The sequence below is a fragment of the Rutidosis leptorrhynchoides genome, chromosome 10, assembly GCF_046630445.1.
Source record: "Rutidosis leptorrhynchoides isolate AG116_Rl617_1_P2 chromosome 10, CSIRO_AGI_Rlap_v1, whole genome shotgun sequence".
NCBI classification, from domain to species: domain Eukaryota; kingdom Viridiplantae; phylum Streptophyta; class Magnoliopsida; order Asterales; family Asteraceae; genus Rutidosis; species Rutidosis leptorrhynchoides.
In genome coordinates, this window is record NC_092342.1 from 249,134,794 (window position 1) to 249,152,307 (window position 17,514).

Sequence of the window (17,514 nt, forward strand, 5' to 3'; positions counted from 1 at the left end):
CAGTTTTTTTTTAAACTTTATTTTTATAAAAAGAACTTGATAAAAACTTTTTTTTTTAAATATAGCGTTGCGCTTTCGGCGTTTATGTTCCCCGGCAGCGGCGCCAAAAATACTTGATGTTATGCGAGGCGTATATGAAATAGCTTATATTTTACTAGGAAATACTATTAAATATGATACAATTTTACACAAGATATTTATTTATTTATAGAATGGATATACCTAAACCTTGCTACAACACTTATAGGCAGTGTACCTAATCGTACAGTAGTGTAGTTTTTAGTAAGTCCGGTTCGTTCTACAGGGAAATCTTTTAAACAAAGCTTAACGCTATATTAGTTTTATCTTATAAAAATACAAATATATATAAGTAATATTATTATTATTATAAAAAGGGGGTTTTTACCGTTTAATGACCGGTTTGTCGATTTTTAAAACTTTAGTCGCAGTTAAAACCTAATGTAAAATATTAAATAAATAAAAGACTTAATTTAAAGCGTAAAATAAATAACGATAATGAAATTGCAATAAATAAAAGTGCGATGAAATAAAATTGCGATAATTAAAAAGTGCGATAATTAAAAGTGCAATTAAATACAATGACAATAAATAAAAATGTGATAATTAGAAGTGCAATTAAATATGAAAATAAAGGAATTATACTTATTTAAACTTCCGTAATCATGATGTTTGACGTGTTGATTTTAGTTTATTCCCATGGGTTAATTGTTCTTTGTCCTGGATTATTTAATATGTCCGTCTAGTTTTTGTCCACAACAGTCCATCAGTCATAAATATAAAGTGCGAGTGTCCTCATCAAATTATCCTTATATCCGAAGTCAAATATTCCAACTAATTGGGGACTTAAACTGTAACAAGGTTTTAATACTTTGTTTAATAATTACACCAGGTTATCGACTGCCTGTAACCCAAGGTTTTAATACTTTGTTATCAATTATGCCAAGTGTCCTTGTACATAATTTCACCCCTGTTTTAATAAGTCTATTAATTATTAATCCATTCCCGTGTCCGGTTAAATAAACGATTATTCGTACATATAAATATCCCGCCCATCGTGTCCGATCGAGTGTATATGGTTATTTATAGGGACGTCCAATTGTAAATCTTTATATTAAAATTAACAAACTATCATTTAGTTAAACAAATATAAAGCCCATTAATAGCCCATAGTCTAATTTCCACAAGTGTCGTTCTTTTGTCCAAACCCCAATTATGGTACAAAGCCCAATTATCCAATTTTAATATTTTTAGCCCAACATCATGATTACTTCGGTATTAAATAAGCATAATAATAACTTAGCTACGAGACATTAAATTAAAAAGGTTGAACATAACTTACAATAATTAAAAATAGCGTAGCGTTACACGGACAGAATTTCGACTTACACCCTTACAACATTCGCTAACATACCCTTATTATTAGAATTTAAAATTAAAATTAAAATTAAAATTATAATATATATATATATATATATATATATTTTACGTTGAGTAAGAAGAAGGAAAAAGATGTAAATAATCCGTCGAATTGCATGGCCTTTTATAGGCAGATTACTGTTTTTGTGTGCTCCGCGAGTGCGGTGGGTTTTGCCTTTATAAGCTCCGCGAGTGCGGAGCTGTGGAATCCAGCTCACACAAGTTTGGCTCCTAGCTTGCCGACGGATTTTATTATATAAATATAATATAAATATATAATTTATATAATTAATTATATATTATATTATATTTATATACATAATTAATTTGTAACTTTCGGTCCGTTGCGTCGTACGTTGAAAGCTGGTTCATGTCTTGGTTCCGGATTTTCGAACGTCCTTTCGTATAATTTAATATCTTGTACTTTGCATTTTGCGTCTTGTACTCTTGTAATTTTGAGACGTTTCTCATCAATATTTTGAACCACTTTGATTGTACTTTGTACTTTTGAACTTTTTGGTCGTTTGCGTCTTCAATTCGTCGAATCTGTCTTTTGTCTTCACCTTTTAATTTTTAAACAAATATTCCTTGTAAATAGGACAACTGCAACTAAAAGCTTGTCTTTCTTGAGGGATAATGCGATGAAATATATGTTCGTTTTTAGCATTTTCAGCAAGCTTCGGTAGGCAAGAGAGCTAAATGCACGAATGGTAAAAAGACCAATCAGCCCATCCAATCTAAACAGGACTTAACAATAAATCCTACCCAGCAAGATGCTTCGACATCTAAGGAAGTAAAGTCTTCCTCTGCAGTAAAGTTTGCGTTGACTCAATCGATTGAGAAAACTCAATCATTGAAGTCCAGAACGGCCGAAGGGGAGCCGAAAAATCTTGAAAATGCACCCTGCGTATGACTGGAAATCCTCCTGTGCCTCAACATACAACAGGGTCTCGAGGTCCGGCTTATCTTGATAAGGGAGATCTGCCGCGTCCCATGGAAACTAGTCAACATGACAATCCTTCGGGATATTTTTCAGACTTCCAGCAGACTGTTCCTTTGGTTCAAGAAATTGATCCATTGGTTCAAACCACTTCTCTTCCGGATTTCGAATCTCAGGGTCTGGAGGAAGAGTCTTTAACTGAAAGAGATGTGCCACCTCATGGTATGTCAGTGATTTCAGGAGCCAGAGATAGTAATATCTCTGCGAGAGCTAAACTGACGGGTAGTTCTGCTACTTTGTCAGAGTCCCATGAGACTAAAGTCATGGAGGCGGATGCTTCGAAAGAAACTTCGCCGGTGACAACTCCGGTTATTACCCAACCTCCATCAGAAGGGATATCACGAATCTGACTAGTAGTATGTATAGCCCTACATATAAGTATAATACCGTACATTTATCCTTTTCTGCCCTCACGGCAACTCACACACTTCCACCGACATCGCCTTCAACCGATGCTGCTGCTGCTGCTATTCCTATTGTTACTTTACCACCATCACCCACAAGTTCACCAAATTATTATGATGCTTTGGAGCAAGAATATTTCAGTCGTATGTTTTCTAAAGTCAATCTTGATATTCTTCGACGAACTTCGCTTCAAGCAATGTTTCGCACTAGAGTACGACATCCGCTTACTTCCTGTTCTTCTCCACAAAGTCCTCACCGTGATGATGAACATGATGATTCTGATCCTCAGAATAGTCATGAGGGGGAGATAGGAGTAGATGGAGAATATCTAACGGTGAACATTTCTACTAAGGGTGGTGGTGTGCGGTCTTCATCAACTTCTCAAGCTCAACAGGTTCAAACAGAATCAGAAACAGTTTCTATTCATGATGATATTGTTGAAAAGGAACCTGAGCAAGTCATAATTCCAATTATTCACTCAGAGGCTGAAAGTGAACCGGTAGATGAGGATTTGAATTTAAGTGATTTCTATCTTGAAGAAACAGATGATGATGGATTTGTCATTCTAAGCAAATTATCTTCAGTATCTTCTATTCCTGAGGATGTAGAGATTGTGGATGAAGGGAATCCTGATCCGGTAACGGAAAGTGATGATGAAATGGATTCTTCTGATGACGATGAAGACAATCTTTATGTTAATCCAAATGATGATGGTATCTTTGATCATATTGAAGATGATAATATTCCAACAGTTGATACGACAAATCCTACTGATCATTCATCAAATTCTACACCATCATCGAGTTCAAATCCAACAAATGCAAATGAGAGTTCAACTTCTGGTACCTCTACTTCAAGTGAAACAGTGAATTCCAGATTTAAATACAACAACGGTATATTCTTTAAGAATCGGGAACAGAGATTGTTATTGGGAGTTGAACATGATTTCATAACGTTACGAAGCACATTCATCGAGGAAAATGCGTGTAAGATCTTCCGCATTCACGAAACGCCAAGAAGTAAAAGGTTTACCTATATAGGTTCACGATTGCTTTCCGCAAGTGAAAGAAACTGATATGAGTTTATGTGGAGGAAACATATCAATAAGAATGAAGATGATTTGTGGCTTCAAAGAAAGTTTCGTATTTCAGAAGTGTTAAATATTACTCGAGTCGGAGTAGAGATAAGTGAGAAAAGAGACATCATCAGTCAGTTTCACGTTATTAGAGAAGATGAGAAAGCATACAAGTTCACAGAAGCTGATTTTCAAAATCTAGATATGTTTGATATCATTCACATCTATAACTACCTCAGTATCATCGCCATTCGACCTTTTGCTAAGGCTCAAGCTTTGGAAGCTGTGAAAAGATACATGATGGAGACAATTGAACTGATGAGACGTGAAGATTTTCAAATTGGTCTCGAAGCAAATAGGAAAAAGATTCGAATAACCTGTCCAAATCAATTCACAGAGGGACTGAAGGATATGAGAATGTTTCAAATGCAATTCGAACCCGAAGGGTTTGTATTTGTGAATTCTCAGAAAGAGAAAGTGTTCATCCGCACTGAAGAGTTAAACAAATACTCTGATGGTACACTCAAGGCTGCACTGAAGTATCTTAAAATTCGTCAAAGCAAGTTTGATGACATTGAAATGAAAATGGGTCTTAGAGAGTTCATAAAGCATATCAGAGATCGTCTGAAGCTCCGGATCTATACAAGACATTTTGAGATTCTTCATGGCTAAAGAAAGAGAAGGTATTTCAAAGAAATGGATGAATATCCATTACATGAGGGAGATCCAAGAAAAGCGTGGGGCGTCTGGAAACCTTCTAAGCAAATTTCAGAAAATCAAGTAGAAGTTTCAAAACCAGATGGCACAATGGACCCCTCAAGATTACTCAATAGGATTATATTGTAAAGTTCACATTTAACACTAAGGGGGAGATTGTTAGGACCCCGAAGTTGTATAGTGTTAATGTGAAACATGCTTATATGAAGGTTTCTTAGAAGAGGGCTATATAAGGAAACTTTGTAGTCCTAATTAGATAGTCATTGCATTGTAAACGAGTTCTAGAAGCTGTGGAATGTAAATCTTATTGATTCTCTCTTATACCGAGTCTCCTTCATACATACCGAATCTCATTCTAACTTGTCTTTTCTTCTAATCTCAACATGAACTGACCTATCAATGTGTAACCGTACGAATACATACAATGTTGCATACATACATATAGAATTACACCCTTACGGATAGACCTGTATCCCTACTGATAGGGCTGGATCCATACGAATGTGAATCAGCTGAGGTGTTATTCCATTTTGTATTATTCCTAAGCTGTTTTGCTGCCCGAGTGTCCAGTGCTGTATAGAACATGTTACTAACTTTGTATATGATATTTCCAGCTGATAAACGGAAATGTGAAAGCTTAGTGATATAAGACAACTGAGTTCATGTTTCCATTCACTGTGCGCTAATTCCCCCACGGTATTTTTGTGCTGCAGGTAGTTCATAGCATGTTTGTAACAGGTGTTGCTGGGGATGATGAAGATGTTTGGCACTTTACCTACTCTGATGCATTTTTTATAAACAATAGGAAATTTGTGGTATGTAGTATAAAGTAACACATGTGTTTTGTAATATATATATATATATATATATATATATATATATATATATATATATATATATATATATATATATCATGTTTAAATAAGTCTTCCGTTGTGATAAAAACGCAACACGGTGTTACAATTATTATTATAAGTAAGAAAGTAATTTTTATTTGAATTATCAAATGAGTAGTTGAAATCTAAAATAATGGTTGGACTTAAGAAAGAGAAAACATTATTATTCAAATTAAGAGCATGAGGTATCGTGACGTTGTATTTTAGTGTCCATTTCAGTGTCTTGGAAAAATTTGATGAAGTGGAGGTGCCGTTTAATGTCCATTTTTCAAAGTAATGGTGAGAGAAAATACAATTTGAACCGATAAGAATATGAATTAATTAAAAAAAATTTATAAAAATTTGGTCACCTTGATTCACAATGTCCATTTTTCGACAATGAAAAATCGACACTGAAATGAACACTGAAGTGGTATCCTAAGAACGACATTTTTGGTGTCTATTGTTTAAAACACTGAAAATGGATAGACGAAATTGGGTGCTCTAATAGTTAAAATTCAAAGTTAAAAACACTTTCAAAGGTTGAATTTTAGTTTTTTTGAAAAACTATGACATAATTATGGCTTTTTTTTGTTTGTACAAAAATGATTATTAACCAGTTTAAAGTTATAACTAGTTTTCGAACTCTCGCTTCGCGCCGGGGGTTCGGTTTTCAATGTATTTTATTGCGTTTAGTTTGTAAAATTATTTCGTGGCTAACGATGATGTCATTGAAGCGCAACTCGAGTCGAACTAAAATGCATAACCCGTGAAAGATTTAAATGTTATTTTAAATTAACAATATATGTGCATCTCTGCGTTTCGCTTTGGAATTGTCGACTTTCAAAAATTTAACGCAAAATCAACGTGTATGAAAAGTACCCCAAATATTTAGCGTTTTTTAAAAAGCGTCCGTTTTGCGTATAGTTAGTGACACTGTGTTCCTAAAGTTGTTTCGAATTTAATGATGGTGTCGAAAAATTTAACTCGTTGCGAGCGAGAAGATATGACCCGTTGAATATTTGGGTGGAGTTTATTTAAGATTTTTTATAAAAATGGTTATTTGACAGGGGGTCGATTTGGATTTTTGAAAAAAGTCTGAGAGGCTTTCTTGGTGAAATGAAATTTAAGAAAAAGAGGTGTGAATTGAAATTTAGTAGGAAAAAAAAATGAAAAGTCGAAAAAGTCCCTATACTATTCATCATTTTTGTCGATTAGATATATGTATATATAATAATCATAATATGTTCAAGTTTAGTTACGGAGTATTTACTTATTTGATTAGATAGGATACAAATATGAATATAAATATCTTAATTATTTAACGAATGATCTTGATAAAACGATAAACAGAACCACTTATTGGTTGATGGTTGACTTCTGGAAGCCAAACCGGTACGTACCACATGGTTTGGTTGGCATTACATGAGCTAGCTACTCCATAGCCAATGGCTACTACAAAAGTAAATGGAGGATGTGATTCTTGACCAAACCATACATATAAATTAATTTTGGGCTAACTTTTTACCTTTACTTAGCCAATGGTACCCACCTTCGCTCTACACATCATAATTATAATTATAAATTAGTTAATTATTTCTCAAGTGAAGTAAATAGAAATTAATGTTAGAAGTTAGAGTAATAAGGGTGTGTTTGATTTCCTATTAATTGAATAATTTAACACTGAATAATAAATCGTTCAGCACCAAGTATGTTTGTTAATGACATATAAATAATAAATGACGATGAATCGTTCAAAAATATGTGTTCATCCATTATTTTTAAGGGTTAAGGCTACTAAATAGCTTTATACTTTATTTTTTTCTTCCAATGCAGGCTATAATACCCAGAAAAGTACTAGTGTAAGTCACATACTTTCAAAAAGTATTCTAGTGTAGACTATTGGTGACCGGTTACCTGCGTGTGCAGTCTCTGAGACTAACGGACGTTAACAAGAAGCATTAATAGATCGAACTGATTAGAGTTTCAGGTTCCTGATTACTCATTCAAACTTCGTGTTGCATCAAATCGTGTTAAAATTCATCTCTGAATAGCCAGATCGAAAAGTCAAAGTTTATAAGATTTTAGTTAACAATTCAGTTGGATCGTTTCGCGAATTTTCAGGTCTTGATTTTAGTTCACGAGTGTTAGGTGATAGAATTAGAACAACTTTCATGAAGAAATCGTATCTTAAAAATACCTAAATATTAACGTCCGTTAGCTTCAAAGACTGCACACGCGAATAACCAGTCACCAATAGCCTACATTAGGATACTTTTTGAAAGTGTGTGATATACACTGGTATTTTTGTAGGTATATATATAACCTATATTAGAACAAAATAAAAGTATAAGATATTTGGTAGTCTTAACCATATTTTTAAAAGATACGTTGAACCATTTGAAATTAAAAAATATTCTTTTAATCATTTAATATCTCCATTTTCTATAATATTTTCGTTAAATTACATTACCAAAATAACTAATAGACAAAATTTGTCTTATTTGTTATAAATAGTACTATTCAATTTTTCACTTTTTACAAACCTAACCCCTAACTTCTATTAAAATACAAATCGAACCCCCTACTTTACACCTATATTATAAATTATTATTTATCCCATCACTAACACCAAAAACACCCACCACGCCCACTACTGTGCTACATTTTTTTTACCGATAAAAGAAGCAACTTTCTTAAAAGGAACAACCCTTCAATACTACCAAAAGATATCGAAAAACATTTTTTTTTACAAAATAGATCAACTAACTTTAACGCTAAAAGAAGCAACTTTCACAAAAGGAACAACCCTTCAATGTTAGATGTCGAAAAAAATATTTTTTTACAAAATAGATCCACAAAAGGAAAGACTTTTTTTTAACTCGCATTCAAAACGGTGCCGCCGGCGCGAAGCGAGGGCTCCACAACTAGTATTAACTAATAGACAAAAATTATGAATAGTAACCAGGGGCATTTTCGACTTTTCACTTTTTTTTATTTTTTATTTTTAACTAAATTTTATTTTACCAACAAAGCCCCCCAAACTTTTTTGAAAAATTCAAATCGACCCCCCAAACAGGGGGTAAAGTGTCAAATAACCATTTTCATAAAAAATCTTAAATAAACTCCACCCAAATATTCAACGGGTCATATCTTGTCGCTCGCAACGAGTTAAATTTTTTCGACACTATCGTTAAACTCGAAATAATTTTATGAACACAATGTCACTAGCTATACGCAAAACGGACGCTTTTTAAAAAACGCTAAATATTTGGGGTACTTTTCATACACGTTGATTTTGAGTTAAATTTTTAAAAGTCGACAATTCCATAGCGAAACGCGGAGATGCACATATATTGTTAATTTAAAATAACATTTAAATCTCTCACGGGTTATACCTTTTAGTTCGACTCGAGTTGCGCTTCTATGACATCATCGTTAGCCACAAAATAATTTTACTAAACGCAATAAAATACATTGAAAACCGAACCCCCAGCGCGAAGCGAGGGTTCGATAACTAGTCTAAAACATTTATCAAACAATCCTACCTATTATTTTATTTATTCATTTACAAAATTAATACATTAATTTACATTATTCATAGAGCGCATTAAGAATGATTATTAAACATGTTATTATCGTTTAGAAGAAAGTTCAATAATAACTTTTGAATCATTCAACGCTTAAAAATTCTGTTTTATCAATTGCACACCCTAAATATTTGTTTAGGATTTTGGTCAAGGAGTTTCCAATTCGATTATTTATCAGAAAATTGAATTGAACCGAATATGGCAGCTACCTATAGTGTTTAGGAAGGGTATCAATTAAGCAAAAATGTACTTTTAACTTTAAAACGGATTTTCTAACAATATCCCTTTCGGGTGTCATTACCGTGTATAAAAGTGCCTTACACGATGGTTATATATTAAATTTTAAGTGACCGTTATTAAAACAATAAATGGTTTCATGCAGGTTAGAGGGAAATAGGCAAATATACAATTTTAATGTCTTCAAATAATATACATTTTTTTCAAAAAAATTGGCAATATACATTATTGGGTCGACCACATGTATAGAGTAGTCGACTACATCTTTTTTGTCTGTAGTCGACTAACTGTTGGTCGACCATTTCAATCGGATGGTTGACTACATAGTCTGCCAAACATAAAAGAGTTAGTTGACCACTTCAATAGGATGGTCGACTACATAGTCCACCAAACTTAAAAGAGGAGTTTGTGAAGTGGTTGATCAACTCCTCTTTGATGTTTGGTAGACTATATAGTGGACCATCCTATTGAAGTGGTCGATTAACTCCTCTTAATGTTTCTTAGACTATGTAGTCAATCATCATTGTAATGTTGTTTACTAAAATAATGGTCGACTCAATAGTCTATGTTGCCATTTTTTTTTTAAAAAAATTTGTATATTGTTTAAAGACTTTTTCAAAAAGTGTATTTCGACCATTTTTCCCTTTAAAACTGTTGTAGGAAAAATCTTAATTAAATAAGAAATAATTGAATGACAAACGCAAGATTTTTGTATTCGGTAATTATATCATGAATGATAGTTGGATTTAGAATGTGCATGGTTTGTTTTGGATAAGGTATCATCTGAGGAAGGCAGCCTCCGTTTTTGTATATACAGAGCGACATTACAAAGGTCCTATCTGTGTCACAATCTGCCCTTCTATCTAGTTTTATATAATTATAAAAGGTTTAGTTAATTTCATGTACGATTTATTTAATTTATTCGTGCTACATACATAATTTTAGTGATTCCATGAGGAGCGTAGTTTCCGGCATGACTATCTAGCATGTATGAACTTACTACTCCGTATTATCTTTCATGTGACCACCCATTATCTTTCGTATCCCCACAATAATGACGAGGGTTAATTTTTTGTTTTTTTTTTTTTTTTTTTGGCGAAAAATAATTTTAATGGAGTGGAGAACACTTAATCAAATTAATAAAAGCCTAAACATACTTAGGTGTTGTTTGTTTTTGACATTGAAGACCTTTTTATGTCTCATGTCTGCGGGCGGGCAGACGTTTTTGTTGAAGATGGTTTGTTTTCTTGAAGACATAAGCTAAAAAAAATATCTGCAAAGTTCTTCAAATTAGAAGCTTTATTATATAGCTTCCAAATCTTGCAGACAATTGATTATTTTTTCATTCTGTCTCAATCTCTTCACTTCTCTTCCAACCACACTCCCTTCTCTTCCAACTCTTTGCTACTTACTACCCATCACCGACGACACCACCGCCGACGGCACCAACACCGATGACACCACCGCCGACGGCACCAACACCGATGACACCACCGTCGACGGCACCAACACCGATGACACTACCACCGACGAGACCACCTGCGACCACACTAAATCGATATATTTCTTGTGCACTGTCTTCTTCTTAATTATTTAATTAATGTTGTCTCACGGTTTGATTGTTTGAACTACCCATGTCTGATTATATTGGGTATACTTTTTGTAACAAAACAGATAGAAAAGTTATAGAGAGATAGATGCAAAAAATTATACTCCAATCAAAGTAGAAAAGAACAAGAAGAGTTGTGGTGGAATGAATTGATAAAGTAGAGAAGGAGTTGAGTCTAGAAAGTGGTGGATGAATATGATTACCGATTTCAAAGTAATAAGTAATAACTTTTAATGATAACTTTGCTTTTATTACTGTATTATATTACGTATTAGAGTATATAACTATATATATTACATTACATTTTATTTATATATACGTTATTTCACTTCAAATTCATATTTTATATTGGTTAAAAGTTAATTAATATGTATTAGTTAATTATTATGTACTAAATTATTCGATAAATGATAAAAAAAAAAAATACTCCATACATTAATTAAGAACAAAATCGAATTCTGCAGACATAAAAACAAACAGTCTTCACTAGTCAGCATACAGATCTTCAAACCACATCTTCTCTACAGACATGGTCCGTAGATCTTCAGACAAAAACATCTTAAAAAACAAACAGCACCTTAGATTATACATCTATCAACCAACCACATTGTACCACATTGTACCACATTAGCACCACCCAACAACTCCTTTCTTTCACTTAGACCACTCTTATCCATGACATCCGTCATACAACCACATTGTGCCACAACAGCGCCACCTCAACAACTTCTTCCTATCACTTAACCCATAACACTCCCTAGTATCCATGACTTACTCCTTTACCATAAAATGAACCCACCAAAATTAATTAATTAATACAATGTACCACTTTTAATGGGTAATGTACAAGAAATTGAAGCTATTTGCTTTGTGATGAATGATGATATCCAATGACATTTTGAACCGCAGTCTTCCAAGGACACTCGCTAACATTGGAGCCGTTGAAGGAAGCTCCCAAAGAAGCCCCCAACGACTGGCCGATAAAATCTATAAAAAACTGCAACCTAATCTTAACCGATAAGGAATTTAAGATAGACCTTTTGCCGGTCGAACTCGGAAGTTTTGACGTCGTAGTTGGTATAGATTGGTTACGTCCATTACATGCTGCTATCATGTGTTACGATAAAACTGTTAATGTTCCATTGGGAAATGGAGATACTCTCATCATTCAGGGTGAAAGAGTGGTTCCAATCTCAATATCATCTCCTGTATTAAAACTCGCAAATACCTTATGAAAGGTTATCCAGCTATTCTAGCTCACGTTAAGCTGATTGAATAAGAAGAGAAGCGTATTGAAGATGTACCAGTAGTTAAAGACTATCCTGATATGTTTCCCGAAGATCTTTCTGGTCTTCCACCTCCTCGACAAGTTGAATTTCAAATTGATTTAACTCCCGGTGCTGCACCTATTGCTAAAGCCCCATATCGTTTAGCACCTCCTGAGATGAAGGAGTTATCCAATCAGCTCCAAGAACTGTTGGATAAAGGTTTCATTCGTCCTAGCTCGTCTCCATAGGGAGCTCCTATTCTGATTGTTAATAAGAAGGATGGTACGTTAAGGATGTGTATTGACTACCGTGAACTTAACAAGCTGACTATCAAGAACCGTTATCCGTTGCCACGTATTGATTATCTGTTTGATCAACTTCAAGGGTCAAGTGTCTATTCCAAGATTGATTTAAGGTCTGGTTATCATCAACTCAGAGTTAAGGAATCCGATATTCCTAAGACTGCTTTTCGCACTCGCTATGGACACTATGAGTTTTGTGTTATGCCTTTTGGTTTGACTAATGCTCCTGATGTGTTCATGGATCTTATGAACCGTGTCTGTAAACCCTATCTTGATAAATTCGTCATTGTATTCATTGATGACATTCTGATCTATTCCAAGAGTGAGAAAGAACATGAGCAGCATTTGCGCATGATTCTTGAACTCTTAAGAAAGGAACAACTCTATGCAAAATTCTCTAAGTGCGAGTTTTAGCTCAAAACCGTACAATTTCTTGGATATGTTGTTGATAGAAACGGAATACATGTCAATCCTGCTAAAATCACTGCTATTCAGAACTGGGAGATACCAAGGACTGCGAAGCATATTCGCCAGTTTTTGGGACTTGCCGATTACTATCGAAGATTCATTAAAGATTTTTCTCTCATTGCTAAACCTCTTACGAAGCTAACTCAAAAAGGGAAGAAATTTGAGTGGTTCAAAGAACAGGAATCTGCTTTCAAGATTCTGAAGGAGAAATTGACCACAGCCCCGATTCTATCTTTACCTGAAGGTACTAACGACTTTGTTGTTTACTGCGATGCTTCGAAGCAAGGCTTTGGTTGTGTTTTAATGCAACTAGAAAAGGTTATTGCCTACGCATCTAGGCAGTTGAAGAAACATGAAGAGAACTATACCACACATGACCTTGAGTTAGGTGCTGTGGTATTTACATTAAAGATATGGAGACATTATTTGTATGGTACCCATTTTACGGTATACACTGACCATAAAAGTCTTAGACATATCTTTGATCAGAAACAGATGAATATGAGACAAAGTCGATGGCTTGAGACTTTGAACGATTATCACTGTGAGCTGAAATATCATCCTGGCAAGGCAAATGTAGTTGCTGATGCCCTTAGTCGAAAAGACGATGTTAAACGTGTTCGTGCTCTAAACCTAAAAATTAAATCAAATCTTATCTCACAAATCTGTGAAGCTCAACTGGAAGCTATCAAACCGACACTTATCGAAGGAGAAGGACCTATTGGTTTTGAGAACCAACTTCAAGTGAAGGCTAATGGTACACGGTATTTTGGCAATAGAATTTGGGTTCCGGTAATCTCCGTGAACTAGTCTTGGATGAAGCTCATAAGACTAGATATTCTATTTATCCCGGTTCCAGTAAGATGTATCACGATGTGAAGCAATTCTACTGGTGGCCTAATATGAAAGCCGACATTGCTACCTATGTTAGTAAGTGTCTTACTTGTTTGAAGGTCAAGGCCGAGCATCAAAAGCCTTCTGGTCTGTTGACACAACCTGATATTCCGCAGTGGAAGTGGGAATGTATCACTATGGATTTTGTTACTAAGTTACCGAAGACTGCGAACGGTAACGATACAATATGGGTCGTAGTTGATCATCATACTAAATCTGCACATTTCATACCAATCAAGGAAACCGACAAGATGGAGAGATTAGCACAGTTTTATATTAAAGAAATCGTCTCACGTCATGGTGTTCCTATCTCAATTATTTCTGATCGCGATAGTCGATTCGTTTCTAGATTCTGAAAAACTTTACAATCTGATCTTGGAACTCAACTCGACATGAGTACAGCTTATCATCCCTAAACTGATGGTCAAAGTGAAAGAACTATTCAAACCATGGAAGATATGCTACGTGCTTGTGCAATCGATTTCGGCAAAGGTTGGGATAGACACCTACCTTTGATTGAATTTTCCTACAATAACAGTTATCACTCTAGCATTAAAGCTGCACCTTTTGAAGCTTTATATGGACGGAAGTGTAGATCCCCTCTGTGTTGGGATGAACTTGAGGACAGACATTTAACTGGTCCCAAAATTATCCACGAAACTACTGAAAAGATCGTTCAGATTAAGCAACGTTTAGAAACTGCCCGTAGTCGACAGAAGAGCTATGCCGATAAGAAACGAAAAGACATCGAATACTAAGTTGGAGATAAAGTCATTTTGAAAGTATCCCCTTGGAAAGGTGTTGTTCGCTTCGGTAAGCGAAGTAAACTCAGTCCACGATATGTAGGAGCTTTCACAATCACTGAAAGAGTCGGTCCTGTAGCATATCGATTAGAACTACCAACCGAACTCAGTCAAGTACATGATGTGTTTCATGTCTCGAATCTTAAGCGATGTCTTGCTAATGACACACTCGCTATTCCTCTGGATGACGTCCGCATTGATGAGCAAATGCACTTCGTTGAAGAACCTATAGAAATCATGGAAGGAGAAGTCAAACAAACGCATAAAAGTAACATACCAATTGTAAAAGTCCGGTGGAATTCGCGTAGAGGCCCCGAATATACCTGGGAACGCAAAGACCACATGAAACGGAAATATCCCCATCTATTCTCAACAGCAGATGCAAACAAGGAATCTACCTAAAAAACTTCGGGACGAAGTTTTCAATAACGGGGAGGTACTATAACGACTCTCATTTTTCCATACTACATTTCTCATATTTCCATTTAATACTTTTCCTTATTAAATGCCCAATAAAATAGTTAAACTTAATAAGTAAACTTTAATCGATAAAGGTTAGGCGTTAAGAATTATAAAATACGATAATTAACTTTGTACATTAATTGATAAGTTAATAAAAATAATAAGTTAATAAACTTTTGTGAGTAAATAAATAACTAAAAAGACTTGTGTAATTAAAATGAATAAACTTGAATAATTAAGGGTTATTAAGCTAAATTAAAGTACAAGGACTTAAGTGGAAATATTAAAACCCTAGCTCATAAAACCCTAGCAAATTTGGAAGGGTAAAATTACCCATATACCCCTCAAATTTTCGGCCCAAATCACCAACCCTAACCCTTTTTCCAAGCTAACTTGTTCCCTAAGTAATTCCTTATAAAACCCTAATTCTAGAATGCTCCTATCCTCCCTATAAATAGACCCCTAGGCTAAACAATTCCATGTACCAAATCATAATAACATCACTCACTCAAAAATCTCTCTCTCCCTCTCCAATTTTCGGCCAAAACCGAAAATCCCCCACCACCATCGAAATCCTTAGGGTTTCCAAGAAATCTTCAAGTGTTCTTCGCGTTCTTCGTGTTCTTCAAGAATCTTCAAGGTGTTCTTCAAGATATTCAAGGCTTTGATCTTCCATCTTCATCAAGTTCTTCTTTTCTTTGTTAATCTACTTGAATCTTCAAAGGTATAAACATAAAACTCTAATCTATTTTCTTAATTCTTTGATCTTTGTTTTAATCTATATTCACATAAAATCATAAACACATAAACATAAGAACAAACCTAGATCTATATATGTAAAAAAATAATAATATGAATATATATATATGTGTGTATAATGTCGACTAAAAAAAAAGGGGGAAAACTTTGATCTTAAAACCCTAGGTTGTTACATGGAAGATTGTTAGTGTTTAATTAAGGAAACAAAATAATTATATATACATATACATATAAATCGATCTATATATATATGTATATTTGTAAAAATTAATTTTTTGTATATATATATATATATATATATATATATATATATATATATATATATATATATATATATATATACACTATTACATATACATATACATACTAAAACCTTAAACCCTAATTATACCTAAACTATACTACTTTAATCAAACCCTAGTTTCATTAAAAAACCTAATTAATTACTAAATCCTAATTCATTAAACCTAACCCTAATTAATTAATACCACTTTAATTATTAAACCCTAATCATTACCTAATCATTACTACATTAAATAAAACCCTAATTTACTAAACCCTAATTTATGAAACCCTAGGACACTAATTACTAAACCCTAGTTAATTAAATACCACTTTAAATAACTAACTCTAATTAATGAAACCCTAATACTACTATTAACATATATACACTATTACTATTACTATTACTAGCACCTATAACCTGCTACTTATATTATAACACTTAAGAACATTTTGGGATATGTATTAGAGATGTATAGATCTTCGAACTTTCTTCACGAATGGTTCTACGAGACTCTAGGCAGAGGGTTTGGACTTCTAATTTAAAGGGTCCTATGGCTCAAGCCCCTAGATCTCAAATGGTCATTCGAAGGGAAAGGGGTGATTGAAAGCTGATCTTATACGACAAGTATCCTAAAATGGAAAACACTCTTTAAGTAGAAACTTTCTAAGTATAGAAACTTACTAGGGACAGAAATTTAGTGAAACAAACTATACATAAACACGTACTTAAACTCAAACATGGGCAAAACACTTAACTACTCTTAAATGTCATTAGGTTGACTTTCCTGCTCACTCGTTCAACTCTCTATTCCGAGGAATAACTCTCTCTCTACTTACTAAGGTGAATTCATAGCCCCTCTTTATTGCTAGCAAACTTACTTACTTTTGGGGTGAGACACATGCTGTTTTTACTTTTTACACTTTAGACACAAGTACCAAACTACTTAAGCTATGCTATACCCGGCTATGTCCGACTAAGTCCCTACAGTGATATTTTTAAGTGCTGCGACATGCTTAATTATTGGGGGTAGGCCTATCGGGAGTAACGTCCTCGATACATTTGACTAAGTCCTTGTATTACTTGATAATGAAATTTAACCGACAAGGAGAACTATCTTATCATGGGGCAAACAACGTTTAGTCTAAATATCACGCATTGGCATAAACTTTCGATCTTGCGAGATCAACTTTACAAACTAAATCTTGTGGTCTAAAACAACGGTCAAACTTTTGTTAAACCTATGAACTTCACTCAACCTTTCTGGTTGACACTTTAGCATGTTTTGTCTCAAGTGCTGTTTGATTCAAGCTTACCTATCTACTGCTTA